The sequence below is a fragment of the Protopterus annectens genome, chromosome 1.part0, assembly GCF_019279795.1.
Source record: "Protopterus annectens isolate FY-2018-M chromosome 1.part0, PAN1.0, whole genome shotgun sequence".
Classification (NCBI taxonomy): domain Eukaryota; kingdom Metazoa; phylum Chordata; order Ceratodontiformes; family Protopteridae; genus Protopterus; species Protopterus annectens.
In genome coordinates, this window is record NC_056725.1 from 1,376,487,162 (window position 1) to 1,376,506,572 (window position 19,411).

General features: G+C 39.2%; 1 protein-coding gene across 1 annotated transcript in view; it reads right to left on the minus strand.

Annotated features, from left to right (window-relative positions):
- Positions 1–19,411, minus strand: part of RNGTT (RNA guanylyltransferase and 5'-phosphatase) — a 2,413,358-nt gene that overhangs the window by 2,015,628 nt on the left and 378,319 nt on the right. The window lies entirely within an intron of this gene.

Below are 19,411 nucleotides of genomic sequence, written 5' to 3' on the forward strand. Positions count from 1 at the left end.
CGGCTCGGATCAGAGATCGGATCCAATACCCAAAGGTTGCTGACAAATGAAGTTCCTACTTCAGATCAAATTGTTCAGTCATTCCTTATATAGGGTCATTTGCTTTCATAAACAGATTTAATTAAATTACCCAATGAAGTTATGCATAATGCCATTTCTTAAAGGCGCAGACGTTAAAAACACTCAAAGACACAACTTAAACTACTCCTTACATGCAAAAGTACTTAAAAAATTAACAATGCAATTCGAAAATTTAAAAAATGTTAATTTAAAAGAAAAAAAAGCTTGTTTAAAATGTAGTAAAATCATTACATACTATAAAACTGTTCTTAAAAAGGTTGTATAAATATAAATTATGAAATTAAAAGATCACTGTGAGCAAAGGCAACTGCTAGAAAATATGCATGTAGCTTATAAATTACCTAGTCTAAATTTTAAAACAGGCTGCATTGAAACATAATCATTCAAACCTGGAGCAATAAAAGCATTTTTCCTAAACTGACATAACAACTCTCTATACTCCAGTGTATTCTCCCAGTCCCCACCTCTAGGGTCCAGGTCCACTTGTTCCAAAATGCCAAACCTGAAATCTTAATGAGAACGATTAAAGAGAGTGCTTACATAGAGCACATTAATAGTTTAGTCTTGATACTACACTACATACACTCATATATACGTTTCTTCAATGTTCTCTCAGTTTTCCTGCAAAAAAATAAAAAAACATCAATTTTTTTTCCATACTACTAAATAAATTATGCCCTTACTAACACAATTACCTTATTTAAAAACAACTTTGTCTTAGACGTACTGCCTAAACCGATGTTTTTTCAGTAACATGTGTGCAGTGACTCCATCCCCCACATTTTCTGGTGCCTTGACCTTTGGGCCTTTGGCATTCATTCTTTTCATATAGACTTTTTAAATTTTGTCCAGTTTTAGAAAAAAAATTGATTCAAGCCCTAAAACCCCTACAACATCAGAATTAAATCTCATCATTTCCTTGGTGTTATGTCATTCTCCAGTTCGTTAATTAAATCTTCCTGTTGTGATATCATGCAACTCGTATACATTGACCCTTCACTAAACTTTTTCTGCGAAAAAGGATGTGCACTAGTGAAGGGTCAAGTATGAGTTGCTGAAAGTAGGTTTCCTGTAAATTTTAGACCTAAAAAAACCCTCAGCCATATCTATAATGGTGTCCAAATAACTTCTAACATTTGTATCATAACAATAAGTAAACACCAGTCTCTGGTTCAAGTCCATGACACTCCTAGTTCTTCCAGCCATCTCGTTTTATGCTTTTTTGACGACTCAAGCATTTTTCTTCAGAACAATTGAATAGGTTTCACTGGCAAAGTCACTCTGTGGGCTTTTTATGGGCAAACAATGCTTATCCTTTGTTTGATGAACCTTTTTTTCATCTTTAGTCTGTGCTGCAACCAAAAAAATATTTTTGATCTTCCAGGAACATTCTGTAGACAGTGGGATAGAGCAGCGTGAAGCTCACATGTGCCTTCTGACATTTCCTGATTGCTAGGATAAACTTGTTTCTCTCCTACCTAGCTTAAAGCAGATGGTCACTTTCCATAAATATTCTGTGTCCCATAATATTTTTCCCTTCTGCCACAATTGTCAGGAGTAACTCTTTCTGCTAGTACAATTGCATTTTTACAATATTAACCTTGGCTGTTTTCTCAAGGCCAGAGTAGGAGCATATACACCCTGTGCCCACTCGATCAATAAATCCTGCTTTGGAACACTAGTCCTAAGGTCAGAGTAGGAGCATATATACACTGTGCCCACTCGATCAATAAATCCTGCTTTGGAACCCTAGTCCTAATGGCTTATTTGTGCTTTCATAAAATTAATGCAGTCTGTTCCTTCGAGTTTGTCTGGTACAGGAGAACATTTCAGTTCAGTCTACACTACTAGTTTTTTGAAACAACTCTTCTATGCTCAACCGACCACTTCTTCATTACAACCTCTGATTTTTTGCAGTTTCATCAGTTCATCTGAATAGCTAGTTTAAAGCTTCTTCTAGATTTCCAACATTCTTTTATTTGATATAATATACTCCTTCAGCGTTTCACTCATTTTAAAAATCCCTGATTGCATTTGGTTTATTTTTTCCACTAAATTATTGGATCCCAACCTGCTGTACCAAAACAGAAACAAACTTTTTGCTGAACTGCTACAAGATTCCTCCCAGCCACATTTTTTCTTCTCCTTTTTAGATGGCTTTAACTTTCTCCAAATTTCTTCTTTGCTGGTATCCAGGCAGTGTAATTACTAGCCAGTAACTGAATTTTACCCAAACTGATAGCTTTTACTGGCCTTTTTTCTCACTAGGAAAGCTTCACCCTGTTGATCAGTGTGTAACCATTTCTAAGTCCCTTGCCAGCCTGTATTTGACCAAAGTCTTAACCTCCACTAGGCCATGGTGTCCAAAATCTGCAATATGACGAAGAAATTACTAAACTCTAGAATGAAAAGATATCGAAGTTGGTCATACAAATGTACAAGTTCAGCGACTGGAGAGTAAAGGAACACTTCATTATCCAAAATCAAGAAGCTCTTTAAAACAATCCCATACGTGAGCTTCAAAGAAGGTTTCTTAATAGTTTTTAAGTCATCTAACCTCTCACTCAAAAGAGTCAGTGGAGAAAAAAAAAAAAGACAATTACAGCAATCATGCTACCAGACACTCCCAGATATCTTGTCATAAATTGGGGTCACAAGACCTGAACTCTTTCTAGAGAAAATTTACTGCAAGTGCCTTCAGACCACCACAAGATTATAATAATGTTTGGTTTTCCTACATGAAATATCACAAAAAGATGATGAATCAGATGAGATACATACATATACACTTTCCTCAAGTGTATGGAGACAGTTCTGCTACCAATATCCACTGTCATGTTACAAATCTGCATAATATGGGAAGCAAGGCATTCTTCAGGAATGAAAAGAACCGCCAGTCTCATGATCTATACTCTCTTTGGAGCCTCAATTATAAAACAGAATTGGAACTGTGGCCTTGCTCAGTGGCACAAAAGAATGGCGCCCTGATTGTGGCCCAGGTGACCAGATTTCAATTAAAGGTCATGGCACTGCAGGAACCAGGCAGAGAATGGGAACATGCATGCATACCAAGTGGTGTGACTCCTCTCGTGGACACAAGGGAAAAGTACAATTGCATACAAACTTAACATAAAAGTCGATGTCCAGCTGATCATTGTTGCAGTATTACTTACTAATGGATAGCCTGACAAAGACAGATACGTGTCCAGCCAGTGTACCAAAGCATGGGTGCCTTCCTCACACTCCATATGTCTGATGCATAGTCAAAGCTCGAGAGAGCTAGGAGATGTAAGAGAGACATACAAATGTGATTTACCTCAGGGACTTTCTTGCCCCAGACCTGGGAAATGGATACTGAAGCAGAAGTAGTAAACTACATACAACTATAGAAATTATACAAATGCCAACAGGAAGAAGGGAAAGAGTTGCCCACTTTGGCCAAGGCTAAGAACAGAAAGTAACAAGGGAGGAGGATAGGTAACAGTAATTAGTCAGACATGTCCTGTTATGGCAAGTTCTTACACAAGTGTGCTTCCCTGGATCACTGTTGCAGTTATTACTAACTGACAGAAATATTCACAAAGCTGGCTAACAGAGGAAGATGGAATAAAAAGTTGAGCTGGGGTCTATGACTCTCCTTGAAGGATGGATCTAGCAAATCTAGCTGTAGCCCTGGAAAAAAAAAGTCTTATAATCTCCAACAAAGTTGTGGAAAGAAGACTCCATAGCTCCTTCTAGATGGATTTAGAATCCAATCCTTTGAAAAAGGCCAGATGAAGCAACAGCTCTAGTGGAATGTGCTTTAACGTCTCCAGGGAGCAGAGTGACAAAAGGAAGCAGCATTAGAATTCTACTTAGAAAATGTCACTTAAGATATGGAAAGACTGAACTTAGTGTCCTGAAAGGGAAAAAATGATTCGATTTTATGATGCGCACTGTTTTATCAAGGTAAAACCACAGTAGCCTATGGGCATCCAAATAGAGTGCAGGAGTCTCTCTCCTTTGCTTCAGGATAGAAAAAAGGTGGGAAGGATAATGAATGAATTCAAGAGCTCACTGACCACCTTGGGTACAAACGAAAGGTTAGTCATAAGGCTAACCCTGTCCTTGTGTAAGATCAGAAAAGGTGGAGAGGCTACTAGTGATTGCAGCCCTGGCGCTCTCTAGGCTGAAAGCAGTGCACAAAAACAAAACATTCCAAGTACAGAATTTAAAAGAAGGGGAGGAAGCAGGTTCAAATGGCAAAATAATGAAATTTTCTATGATATAGTTTAGGTCCCAAAGGAGGAGGAGGAGCTCTTCTTGGTGGCTTAATGTGTAGGATGCCTTTCAAAAACTGTTGACCTCAAAACCTAAAGACATGGGTGGATCTAAGGGCAAAAGGGCAGAGATTGCTGACAAATGTGCATGAATGCCAATCTAGAACTGAGTAGCTCACACAAGTAAGAAAATCAGGTATAACCTATTTGCACCAAATAGTAAACAGTCTCCATTTGGAAACATAAGATTTCTTTGTAACAGGTTTTCTAGCCTTCTGTAATACCTGTATAGCACGTCCTCTGGAAAAAAAAATGCCAGAGTGGAATCAAAATCCTACCATCCAAATGATTAAGCTTAGGGGTTTGGAGATATCGGATTAATTACAAAGCACCTGTGGTGTAACTTGTGATGACAGATTAAAGAGAGGCAAGAATGCCCTGCAGGATGACAGTGGCAAATCCTGCTCTGTACATGCAGAAGGCAGATAGATGGTTATTGTTTGGTAAAGGTATGCACAGAAGACCAGGTAGCTGCTTCCAGGATGTCTTTGGTGGATACCCCTTTTAGGAAGGCAGTAGAAGCAGCAGTTGCCCTAGTGGAGTGTGTCCTTACAGTATCAGGTGGCTTCTTAACATGACTTCTGTAACAAAAGGAAATACAGTGAAAGATCCACTTAGGAGATGGTTTGTTTGGAAACTGGTTTCCCTTCAGAACCAGTGGTAAAAGCCACAAAAAGCTAGTCTGATTTCCTCAGCCTTTGTTCTGTCTAGCTAGTGATGGACCTGCCTATGCACATCCAGTAAATGAAGTATTCTTTCCCCTTTGCTTTGTGGCTTGGGGAAGAAGGAAAGCAGACGTATGGCTTGATTTAAGGAGGTCAGAATCCTCATCTGACTCGAAAGGGTCAGAGAGGACTTCTGGAAGGGAGCCCCCTGCTCTTTTCCTGGGGAGGATTCAGTATGGGGTTGTCTGGATCTAACAAGAGAAACAAGGTTTTCAGCCCATCTTACAAGGTCCTGCTGAAAAAATGTAAATGGGAGCCAGAAGGCCTAGGCTGGGGATGAGAGGAAGCCACTTTAGGAGTAGCCCTCAGTTAAGGCCTAGCGACATCCAATGAAGCACAGGCACCCTTCTCCCTCTGTAAATTGGCAGTTGCAATGTCCTGGCTCTGCGAAAAACCACCGTTGGTCTTACTGCGGTCGTTGGAACCCAAGACCTGCAAAGCAACCCCACACCCAACCGACAAACTGAGTCCTAAGGCTCGTAAAGATGTCAAGGGATCTGAAGGCATATCAGACTCCAAACAGGTCTCGATAGGGGCCGCCACCACCACCTCAGTCGCAGAAGGGGGCAGGGAAAGCACCTCACCTTCTTCAATGATAATAAGCCTGGGAGAACTGGCCGACAGCAAGCAGGCATCATCTGAGGCCCTAAGCCTGGGGTGTTTTTCCTTCTCCCTTTTATACTTAGGAATATTAGCTTCTGATCGACTGGCAGCTGCAACAGAATGCAGGTGTCCTGATGATTCGCTTAGGTGCCTAGCAAAATTCACCCTACATCTAATGGTTCTAATATTAAATCGGGCACAGAAACGACAGCTGGGAATGTCGTGATCTGGGCCCAAACAAGTAACACAAAAGGAATGGTAGTCCCTGTGTGTAATCTATTTACCACAACGGAGACAATTATTAGTTTTTCTGACATTAGTCAAAGGTGTAAAAAGGATTCCCCAACCGGGTACTTAGCTTTATTAAGCCTTCTCTCTGATGTGGACCAACAGACACACTGACTGGAGCTCTGCTTCTGGCTCTGACAACAAGAAAGAGCTAAGCTCATGATACTGGCTGACTCCCCTTATACCCAAGCATGCAAACATCAGTTAAGGTGTCCTCTGGCTGTTGAAGGAGGGAGATCTTTCTCTGACAGTTGGACCAACCAAGGGTTTCCACGGCGAGAAATCCTACAAGTCAGGACTGCAACAGTGAAACATGAAGATCATCAGACTATTGTTCTATGAGAAAACAGGTCCTGAAGAACTGGATGAATCAAGGGGATCTGCTTTGGGACAGCTGAGGCATGCCTGAACAAGCTGGAAGTAAAATCCAAGACATCCTGTAACCTTTTTGAATTACAGAGTGAATCCACTTGTCTGATGTTAAGGATTCCCACACAGGAAGTGAAAGGGATAGTTTCCTGGAGAGCAGGATAAAGAAAATGTTAATGTGTGTGTGGGTGGGGGCAGAGCATGATAGTCAAAAGGAGACCAGTTTGACAGGAAAGAAGGGTGTAGAACCTTTGATGTTATGTTGAGAATTGTCTTGTATTTTCTTTTATAATGACTCTTTCCCTTTTTCAGGAGGTTTTTGATCTCTGCAAGAAAGGTGACCAGCCTGGATTGACAGCTTCACTGAAACTTTGGAACAGAAGATTTGCTTGAATCTTGTTTTACCTTACCACTCTCCTGAAAATGTGTGAAGAACTCTGTTCAGAAGGTCCAAATGGGTGCTCTTTGTCCAGAGGAAAGTCCAAAAGTTTGGACTTATCATCTGGTAAACACTGAAGGCTTAATAAAGAGATTCTTCTTAGTATGACACCTGTGGAAGCGGCAGTAGAAGATGCATCAGCTGCATTGTAACTGCATTTAATGGAATGGGTAACTACCTGAGAGGCATAATTCAGCTATGAAAGGGTGTAAGAAGTTTTATTGTCTGATTCTGGTGCATCAGACAGAAGCTTATTCAAGTCCCCAAAAATAGTTAAAAAGGTATCTTTATCAAATGGGTCCCATAGTTATATCCTGAAATAACACAGTGGTTGAGGTGCATTCCTTTTTGCCATACTTTTCTATAGCTCTGCAGCTTAGCAGGTTTACCACATGTCATGAAAATAGTGCCAGAGGTAGAATTTTTGTACAAAATCTTATGGGAATCAATACCCTTACAGAATCTGTCAGGATTCTTAGGGTGAGAGGACTGGAATTCTGCATTAACAGAAGCATACACACATGTATACATATATAAATATATACATTTCAATGGTAACTGAATCTGTGGGGCTTTTCTCCCCCGGCATCCAGAGATATTGGGGCACCAATACCCAGTTGGACTGTCCCAATAAACAAATGTCAATAAATAAATACATTTCTAAAGACAAAAAATGGCTACTATGGGATCTTACGGACAAAGAATTGGCACACGGTACAGTCTTTATAATTATGACTAGCACCAAGACAAAATAAAACACTCCGGATGATATGAAATACTATAGTCTGATCACCCCCACACACACACACACACACACACACACACAAACACACACACATGTACACATGCACACACGTACACGCACATGCACACACACACACACAATTCTTCTGGTTCTCCACTTCACCCATAAGTCCTCACTTGCTATTAAAAACACAAATACTTGCAAAGATTACCTTTGTTTATGTGCCAGATTTGTTACTGTGGACAAATTAAAAAGCACATGAAAAACTGTTAGAATTAAAAGCTAAGCACAAAAGTTACTGCACACTCTGTCAAACTCATTTCTTGTGCTAAATGTGTCTGCTATTTTAAAAAGATGCATGCCTGGCTGGACATAGGAGATGACAAAGGAAAATTCACTTCTAAAAATCAGAACATTCTTTATACAGCCCTGCAAACAATTTAGCTTAGAAAGGGATTTTAGTACAGTCCACCAAAACCATTTATCAAGTGTTTCTTGCAGACAAGTCAGGAGGGCTTTTAGCAGCTGCTCCACTAAAAATAACATCACCTGAATAATCTAGTTCAAATACAGCTGCCTTCCATCCACAGCTGTCCTGTGAGGAGGCTGAGAATGGGTAAAATCCCTAGCCTTCCCTGCTTTGTTAGCAACAATTAGAAATGACACACTGATTAACCACTGCTTTGCAGCATTCCTCCCGGTGGTCCAAGAATATCATCCTTAGCTTTTATGAGTTAAAGTATTTTCTTTCCTATTGAACTGCATACACCCAGACATCCAAGCAAAACAATTCCCGTAGTCTTAAGTGTTTTCACTTTTTTTTTTCCAGTAGACATTTGTGTTGATCTGTGATGAAGTACTGGTGCCATCTACTGGCAAGTTAAAATATGACAGGCAATAAAGGCTTCTTTACAACCTCTACATTCAAGGACAGTACATTTTCAAGTGTTTACTTCTTGAGCAGAAATGAAAAAAACTGATTTATAAGTATGTAACTAATTAAACTGGAACCTTGAGCTAATGCAAAAGTACAAATGAAACAAGAAAGAAGTTGGAGAAAATCTGAGCACATCTCTTCTTGTTTTAGAAAGACAGCTTCTGCATACTGCAGCCCATGCCAAAAAATGAGGGGAAATGCAAAAATGAAAACATAAAACAGTCTCCCTAACAAATCATAACATTGTTATCCATCTGGAATGAGGAGTTTGTCTTAAAAATATGAAGTATTTCAAAACAGGCTCAAAATAGGAATAAACAAGTAAACAGAGTCTTGACTGTCATGCATAACACTGAGTAAGTGGACAGCCCAGGAAGAAGGGGAACTGTGTGGGGTGGGTAATAAGCAGGTTACGTGCTAGTTTGCAAACACAGTGGGTAGACTTAGTTTCCTGCCTGCTACATCATCTGGTGGTGACTCTGAGGTTTTAGTGCAGTTAGATCATATGCAGTGAACAGTGTGCATGTGTGATCAAATGGTAACAGTGACACTACATATGCCTTGAGCACATGCTGGGACTAGGAGTACACCAAAGAGGGAAGACCTCTCCTATTATCATTACGGTGCTGTATTTCAACGCCCATCTCTTGTATACCTTGCCATGGCAACTGAGGAGGTGCAAGGGCACCAAAGACAAAACTGGAAAAAAAAAACTGCAGTCACACTCTTCCCATATACTACTTCTTCTTTCAGTTTTTCCCGGTTAGGGGTCGCCACAGTGGAGCAACGGTCCGCAGAACGACTGGCAGTGGAGTTTTATGGTATCAAATTGCCAGCCCAGCACCCAACCTTCCACAGAAGGCTGACACACCTACACCTAAGGCCAGTTTAGAGTGTCCAATCCACCTACAACTTCCCACATGCTTATTGTCTTTTATATATTTCACTTAGCTTTATTTGATTACCTGGATAGTCCAATTTGGAAATGCAAGAACCCTGATTAGTGGTGGCCCAGGAAAAAAACATCCGCAAAACTGCTTATTTTAATAACAAAAAGAAAAATATATAATACAGTAAAGCATAATACAAATCAGAAAGACAAAATTAATGACTTTGCACAATGAATGTTTTCAGGAGAAGGGAGAAAGAATAGTTTTAAAGCAGTAGAAGATACTTAGTGAATAAAGAGAAGGAGGGATGTGAGTGGAAAAGATTATAATCAGAACAGAAAAGACAGCAAGAAGGCATTATTGAAGGGAAGACTTTGGGAACAATTTCCAAGCAGGAAAATTTAAAATAAATTGAAAGATAACAGTTTACAGTTGGAAGAGAGAGTAAGATTTGAGAAATGTAGGATGATAGAAGGCAGACAGCATACTTAGAGAGAGTGGAGTTATAAAGGAAATAACATTTAAAAATAATATATGGTCATTTGTAGAAAAAAAGAAAGGGAAGTAATGATAAGTTTAGCTGGAACAGCAACAATCTCCGGAATCAAATTGGTAGTCTTAGTTTGATTTTGAAGCAGATAAGAGAAGGATATTACACTAGTTGTAGTAGAGGGGGATTTCCACAATTACTATTATCATAACTCATAATACCTTACTTGGAAAAATGCATGCTTCTGAGCAGCGTACATTACCTTTACTCTACCTGGGATCATGTACTAGTACTGTGCTATAACAAACAGAAGTCTGAAAGCAGAGAACTGTACGTAATAAGTAAGCAACAGATATAGGCTGCCTGTGATGAAACTTTATAGAAACATGCCATGCACATACAAATTGTTGTTGTGTCTTTCGGCTTTTTCGGGGTCGCCACAGCGGAACTCCGGTCCACTAATGATTGGCAGTAGATTTTTATGTGCCGAGTTGCCGGCCCTGATGCACAACCTTCAACGAAGGTACGCCCATTCACGCACGTCTCCACACAGAAGACGTTCTAGCCGAGAATCGAACAGGACGTCTTACTGTGAGGCGACAATGCTACCGCAGTACCCATGCACATACAAATTAATCAGCAATAACTGAGAATGAAATTATGAATGGAGTACCTACAGCAAAGCACAAAATTGCATGCTTTTAAAGTCCTTTTTCTGGAGGCATCACTGTTTTTTTAAGGGTACAGTCAAAGGCCACTGTTACATTATACAGCACTTCTTTCAACTCTGCTTTACACAAATCACACCATCTTTATGGCTGATGCAATGGCTACTCAGCTTCTACAGATGACTGCCCTGCTTTTCACTGCCTCACTGTTTCAGATGCAGTGCAACAGTAAGACAATGAGTGCGCCCAGCTTCATGGCACCCATCAGCAGTCGAGCACTCTAATCACTGGTTCCACACAAATGTTTGAATCCATGCATACATGACAAGGAACTGAAAATTACAAAGTGAATGACAGCTGGGTGCTCTATTATTTTATGGCCAAATAAAAATAAAATTTAGCATTTCTGTAGAAAAGTACTGGCTGGATGGTTGTGCCATAGTTGAACATAATATATGGCGTCACTATGAAAATTATGAAAATGTTCCAAAAGCAAGTGAGAAATAATACAGAAAGACACTGGCCAGGATTCAAAAATGCTTAACACTGAATGCAATCCTGTTTGTAGCAGAACTACTCCATACATTATGCCAAGGCTATTCAGAGATCACTGTAACACTACAGTTGTAAGATGACTCCAAGCTGTAGTACTACATCAGGCTCACTGGTGAAAGCTGCATGCAAGCTCATCAGTCCAGGGGCATGGTTACTGCTAATTAGCCATGTGCTCTTCCCCAGAAAGTTTCACCAGGACTGGAAGAATAGCTCTACTACATTATTTTGGCAGCAAAGCAAAAAAAATGTGCAGTGTCTTTTGATGGTGTACACGTATTCAGTTCTATAGCAGGAGCAAGGCTGTTAACTCTTTAGCAGGCAAGTACCACAAAGCCTGTGTTTTGTGCGTGTGTGCACGTTAGTACCTGTGCAACTGTGCCACTTAGGTTAGCAGGGAACACTACCCAAGTTTACCTCCAAATGTACAGTACACAAAACTCTGTTACTTCTAACTGTGCAGTGTTCAGCTTACAGACATCATAATGAGACACTAATTAGATTTTGCTCTATGTACCTTTTTAATGTAATTGAAATGAAATTCACCACCCCTTCACTATTGAGCACTATGGCACTGCCCATATAAACAGGCAGTATCTGCAGCTTGCTTAGCCAAACATCTGTATGCCTTTACAGTTTTTCATACAGTCTATATATCAGTGTCGTCTTGGTGAGCTTTTATTTTATACATCATACATCATGGACAGAAGTATGTCAAAAATTAAAAAAAGATAACTGGGTGCACAAGACCCAGGATAAAAAAAAAAACAATTCTGGTAGGCGCACTCGTGCCAGGACTGGAAAAAATTGACAGATGTAGAATCCTCCAAATACAGAGGCATTCCTATAATGGGGCCAGGCCAGGCACAGGGGGAGGATGCACCCCCTGTTGCAGTAGGATGTAGCAGTCCACAAAAATTACAAAAACTGATGGGACAAAGAAGAGCCATAAAGACAACAGAGTGAACTATTGAGGATAAGAAATAAATTATGTATTGTTACTATTATGCAAAAAGTCCAGAATTAGAGGAAAGAAAAATACTTCTACAAGAAAACTGTCAGCTTCAAATAAAAATTTGTGCTCACTAATGCAACACACATTTGTGAAAAACATTATACAAACCAATAAACTTTGATCTGTTTGGAAAAAGAAGCATCTGAGGAAGTGCAAAAACAAGCAACAAAACCTAGAGATTTTTGAAAACTATGAAAAAGAAATATGGACATGGAAAATAGAAAGATTTGATATAGTGCAACATTTATGCAAAGCCGAAAGCCAAATTAATCAATACAAAAAAGGCAACCCCAAAGATATTCAAAGAGAAACACAGGCAAAGGCATCCAGGTATGAAAAATTTCACAATAACAAAAAATATCACAAAGAGTAAATGTAGAAAAAAAGATTAGTAAAGTAGTAGTTAAAAAATAGAAGCCGAAGTTGTAGAATGCCTGTGAAGTGAAGGATTTGATGAAGGTCTACCACAGGTTACATCACAGCATGATGGAACAAGTCACCAAAGTAAGGAGAAACAGGAAGATCAGGCGACATCTGAAGGAGAAACATGGATACGAGAAAGAAAAAGCAATTTAATATAGAGTAATATTTACACAAAGGAGAAAGCAAAACTAATCAATACAAAAATAAGCATCAGAAATAAAGTCCATGATCTTCATGCCACTCTCTCCCACTATGCCCTAGACATCATTCTCTTAACTGAAACCTGGCTAAAGCCCGAAATCACAAATAATGAAATCCCACCACCTAGATACAATATTCTATGTAATAACAGGAAAAATAGAAAAGGTGGTGGTGTTGCCTTAGTGTTTAAAATTAGCTTAATGTTGAAACCCTTGAGTTACCTACCCCTTCTCCTGACAAAGCTGAAATAATACTTAACAGACTAAAATTCAATGCCAAAAAATGTATCAATACTATAGGTTGCTACACCCCACCAGGTAACAATATACCTGTTCTAGAGAACTTTCTTTATTGGGCCCCATTTTCTCTCTCACATGAAACGCTCATCATGGGAGACTTTAATATAGACTGGATAACATGTTCCTCAAATACACCCACTAATTGCAGACGCCTGCATGGATTTAATCAATTTATCCACACTCCAACAAGAACTGAAATCCTACAAGCAGGAATGTATACTAGACTGGATTCTCATAAATAAACCATCCCCCTCATACCTATCTGGTTGTCTACCACACATCCTGAGCGACCATCACCCCACCTATTTACTAAGATGCCGCACCTATCAAACCAACCCTACCGCCTGATAAGAAGCAAAACAAACTTTAATTCTAACCAATTTCTTTCTACTTTAAAAGCATGTATATGGCAGCCACTTAAAACCCTTCATCTTAATGATGGTGTCCAATATTTCAACTCAATATTCTTAAAGATCCTTAACTCTTATGCCCCTGCCAGAACAATATGGTTCAAATCTAAACATGCACCCTAGCTCACCAAAGAAACCAGGTCCTTAATGAAGCTACGTGATAAATCTTGGCCTAAACTGGCATAAAAACAGGCTCTCCTGCTCTCAAAACATTATATCTAGAACTCCGAAACAAAGCCAAAAAAAACAAGTCAAACTAGATAAAATAAACTACTATCATAACATACAGAAAAAACACCTAAACAACCCTCAAACTTTCTGGTCTACCATCAACAATGTACTTTCACTGGGCAAAACTAGCACACCTCCCCCAAACACAACAAATAGTAATGAAAACATAGCCACTCAGTTTAACAAGTACTTCACAGAATCAGTTCTTGCGTTAACCAAAACCCAACCTTCTTCAACCCTTTCTACAAGTAAGGCAAATAATAACATCAATTGCTTCTCTATTCAGCTTGCTCCTATGGCATTAATCAAAACACTACTAAAAAAGTTAAGACCTACTACTCTGGCAGCAGATAAGCTACCAGCTGAATTTTTGAAAATAGCTGCAGAAGCTATAGCTTATCCTGTAACTATTCTTATAAACCAATCTATAGCTTAACATCTAGTGCCCGACATATGGAAAATATCGGACATAATCCCTCACCACAAAGGGAGTACCATCAAAAAAAATATCAAATTACTGCCCCATTGCAATCCTCTATCCAAAACCCTAGAATGGTGCATCCATAGACAAATCATGGACCACCTTAACACCCACAAACTTCTTACTAACACCCAACATGGGTTCCGTCCCTCTCACAGCACCATTACTGCAGAAACAATAATAATTTTTTTATCAGCTCCCTTTCTAGGTCTCTCCAAGCCATTTGATATGGTAGCACATGATAAACTCATCAATGTCCTTTATACACTCAGTCTCTCTGCATCCACTATTACTTGGTTTCAAAGTTCTCTAATAAGGAGACAACAGGTAGTACAGTGGCACTCGGACATTTCACCACTACTACCAGTATCATTAGGCATTCCCCAAGGCTCCATCCTGGGACCGCTACTTTTCTCTATTTTTTATCAATAACCTTCACACATCTACACCTCATGCTACAGTCATACAATATGCAGACAATTCCACACTGATCTGTACATGCCCCTCCATCCAAGAACTTCACACACTCACTCAAGCATCATTTTTATCTGTTGAATCCTGGTTATCTGTCAATCAGCTAATTGTGAACCCCAATAAAACAAAAATCCTACTTTTCAACCCCATTAGATTCACACCACCTTCTTTACCATTTAACACAGTATCCAAAAATGACGCCATTATTTCACCTGTAACTCACACTAAGCTACTAGGTGTTGAGATTGACTGTAATTTGAGATTTGACATTCACATGGACCATACCATAACAAAAGTTCACAAAGAACTAGGGATTCTATATAGGAATAAACCTTTCCTAACAAAAACAACCAAGGAAACTATAGCCCGCACACACCTACTCTCTATACTTACTTACGCCTCCTCAATTCTCACTAACCTAAGAAAAGCAGAAATCTCAAAACTAGAAACATGCTACAATAAAATTGCTAGATTTGCCACTGACTCTCCTTATAAGACCCAGAACTGTACAGCTCTGAAAAAATTGCAATGGCTAGAATTCCCTCATCTACTCCTGTATAACCAGCTAACACTACCCCATAAAATCCTACATCACCCAGATAAAACTCCTGCCCTAAGAAATGTACTCCAGCTATACTATGGGATTAGAGTATTATGACCAAGTAACAAACAGCTATTAGAAGTCTCTAAGGCCAATAACTCTGCAGGTGAATCTCTATACTCTACCTATGTGGCCAGAAGATGGAATTCCCTGGCCTCTAACATCACTAGTAAACCCTCAGTAGCAGATTTCAAAACATCCTTAAAACCTCACCTGGCTAACAATTGGCTTTGCTCCTGATCCACCCCACTGTAGTATATCTTCTTGTAAATGTTGTGCCTTTCGGCTTTTCCCGGTTAGGGGTCACCACAGCGGAACTCGGGTCCGCTAATGATTGGCAGTTGATTTTTATGTGCTGAGTTGCCAGCCCTAACGCACAACCTTCAACGAAGGTACACCCATTCACGCATGTCTCCACGCAGAAGACACTCTAGCTGAGAGTCGAACCAGTCAGCGTCTTACTGTGAGGCGACAATGCTACCGCAGTACCACCACCGTAGTATATCTTCTTGTAAATAATCTCTAAATTTCTGCTCATTTACTCAATCATCAGTATTTACCACCATGTCTGAATGTTCCCTGACCTAAGAGAAACTATTGTTAAATTTGTATTAATTTCTTCTATTTTATATATATATATATATATATATATATATATATATATATATATATATATATATTGTACAGCTCTATAGAATTGATTGTACAGCTCTGTAGAATTGATTGTACAGCTCTGCTAAATTGTTTCCTCTGCTAAATGTCTCTTTCGTATGTAACATATGAAATGTATTTCTGCTGTTGATATTATTGTGGAGCATTTTTCCCCGAGCATCCGCTGAAAAAGGACTACTTGTCCAGTTGGACTTTCCAGGTAAACAAATGTAAAATAAAATAAATAAATCAAAAGAGCAGCACCAAAGATATTTGAAGACTTTACAATACAAAAAATAAGAAGACAGAGGAAAAGTAGAAAAAGAAGATTAGTAACGGAGAAGTTAAAGAAACAAACGGTGGTTATGGAGTACCAGCAAAGTGAAGGATTCAGTGTAGAAAATCTAACTAAGCACCACAGCAGGATAGAGCACTGGACATCCAAATTAAGGAGAAACCAGTGGAACAGGAAGCAACTGGTCAGTTGCCATATGAAAATATTTTGGAGCCTTCCACAGGAAACCAGTATAAACGTTCACTTGAACCTGGACAGCAAGGGAAGGAACAGGAAACTGTGGCAACTCTGACGCACTCAATGCTGAGGAGTGACAGGCCAGTGGGTTCCCATATGACAGAGCAACAGATGACAAGATGAAATTTAAGAGAATGTGCCACAGGAAGACGCTACAGGACTTTCTGTAGAATGTCCGCAGGAAATGGAGAACAAAAATGTGCCCTCAGTTTAGAAGAAAATGAGCTAAGAGAAGAGTTGCTTGATTTAATACAGATAGAGACATATTAAGATCAATGCAAGAAATAGACTGCAGAAGGTTAATAAAAACCCAAAAAGCCAGAAGTTTGATAAAACAAATAAACACAGTAATAAGGACTGTCCATAGAGATCCATGAGATATAACAGAAATAAACAGGATATATTACTGTGCAGATAAATTAATAACGGATAAAATTCTATCACAAGAACACAGAGTAGTAAGGGAAAGGAAGGGGAGAAACTTGAATACCATCATGGAAGTATCTAACAGCGAAAACTATAAAGCAATTAAGACAAGAAGTGTCAGTGTTAAAAGAGTATAGAGAGGGAACAGATCAACAAAGATACTCAAAAACAGACTTGATAAAAGCAATGTGCAGTGTTATAATGGATCAAGATCTATCTTGCACTATTGCAAATAAACTAAAAATCTCAGCACAGGCAGAAAAAAACTTAAAAGATACACAGATAAATATATAAAGGAAAAATACAAAATAAGAACTTTATTGATGACCCCAAAAAGTTCTATACAGAATTGGGAAACAAGGCAAAAGGAGTTGAAAAACCACCCAAAAAAGAAGAAATTTTGGAGAATTTGGAGAACTGTCTATGAAGATGCTGTGGAACTTAAAGATGTTAAATGGATAGAAGCAAAAGAAAGAATAAGAAGTTCAAAGGTACAGGATATGAAATGGGATGAAGTAACGGCCAGAGAGATTGAAGTAAAGTTAAGAAAGCCACTAATTGGAAAACCCCAGGCCCAGATGCAGTACCCAACTTCTGGCTAAAAGTATTAACATCTACATGAAGATTTAGCCATGAGTAAGAACTATTTATATGCACACCCCGAACAAACACCAACCTGGTTAACAAGAGGAAAAACAATTATCTTACTTAAGAGTGAACCTGCTAGTTATCCTAAAAATTATAGACCAGTGACTTGCCTTCTGACGATGTATAAACTATACACAGGAAATGATACTGACAGAGTTTGTAATCATTTGGAAGAAAACTCGATCATGGCAATAGAACAAAAGTGTAATAAAAGAAAGTCATATGGAGCAAAGGATCATTTGTTGCTAAATAAAGTCATAATGGAGATCTGTAAAAAGGGGAAGAATCTAAGTGTGAAATGGATTGACTACAAAAAAGCATCTGACAGTATCCTGCATTCATGGGTAAAAAAAAAAAAGAGTGCTTAAAAATGTGTAAGATACACCCTACACTGACTGATTACATTACAGTGACCATGAAACAGTGGCAGACCACTTTGCAATTAAGACATGATAAAGGAAAAATTTTTATTCCAGAGATAAAAATTCAAAGGGGGATATTCAAGGATGACTCTGTCACCACTGCTATTCTGTCATGCCCTTAACCCACTAAGCTGTCTACTTAACAGCTTAGGCCATGGCTACAATTTGGCTCCTAGAAAACAATAAAGAGTAAAGACTTATCTTCTCTTTGTCAATGATTTAAAACTGTATAGCTCATCAGATGAGGAAATGAAAGCACAACTGCATGTAGTCGAAACTTTTTCGGATGTTATAAGAATGTCATTTGGTCTTTATAAATGTGCAAAACCAACCTTTAAAGTAGGAAAACTGCAGCACCAAGAAAACATCAGTTTGGGACAAGAATGTGATATAAACGAACTTGAGCAAGAGGGAGTGTATTACTATTTGGGAATTGATGAAGGATCAACAATAAAATATGAGCAAATGAAAATAAAATATACTAAGGAATATTTTAGAAGACAAATTAATACTGAAAACAGCACTGACATCTAGGAACAAAATTCAAGCTATAAACCAATTTGTTCTTCCTTTCCTAACTTACAGTTTTGGAGTGATTGACTGGCTCCAAAATGTGTTGGACAGCACACCTCCAGACTGGTAGCCCAACAGAACGCATCTGAGATACTTCAGGTGCAGCTAACATTGGATAAGACAGCGATTCAGGTCGTAGCCTGCTAAAGGTCCCCAACCATGTCCCAAGACTCGCACTCCACATTCCTAAGCACCCTGGAGAATATTAGGCTCCAATCTAACACTCTCATACTAGGTGACTTCAACTACCCCCTTCATTAACTGGGAAAACTACTCATGTACCAATACACTTGGCCAATGCTTCCTGGAAGTCATTAATTCCAATGCCCTGGACCAGCTCGTTCTTACCCCCACTATAGGTAGCAACATCCTTGACCTGGTCATTACTAACATGGGCGACCGTTGCTCTACACCAATAGTCAATTCATCCCTGGTTAGATCTGACAACAAACTAATCACCTTGGAAATCAAACCCCCCCCCCCCACACCCACACACACACAAAAGGTAACCACCATGAAAAACTTCTCCAAAGCTAACTTTGGGCTCCTAAAAAACAGAGGTGGCTAACTTCACAGCACCCATGCAAATGGAGAATAGTTGCATGACCACCAAAACATACACCAATGCACTGAATGAACACGTACGCAAATGCATGGATCTCTTCATACCCAACAGAACCAAGACATGCTCCTCAAAAAAAAGAAGCCAATCTGGTGGTCCCCTGCCATAAACAAATTCTACAACAGAAGGAGGAAACTGATGCGGAATAAGGGGAAGTCCCAAGACTGGAAAAACTCCCTAATCAGCCTCAACAAAAGGTTGAGATTCCTCATCAAATCCTCTAAAGCTAGCAATGAAAACAGAACTGCAGCAGATAGTAAAGACAACCACAAGGCCTTCTACAGTTATGTACAGAA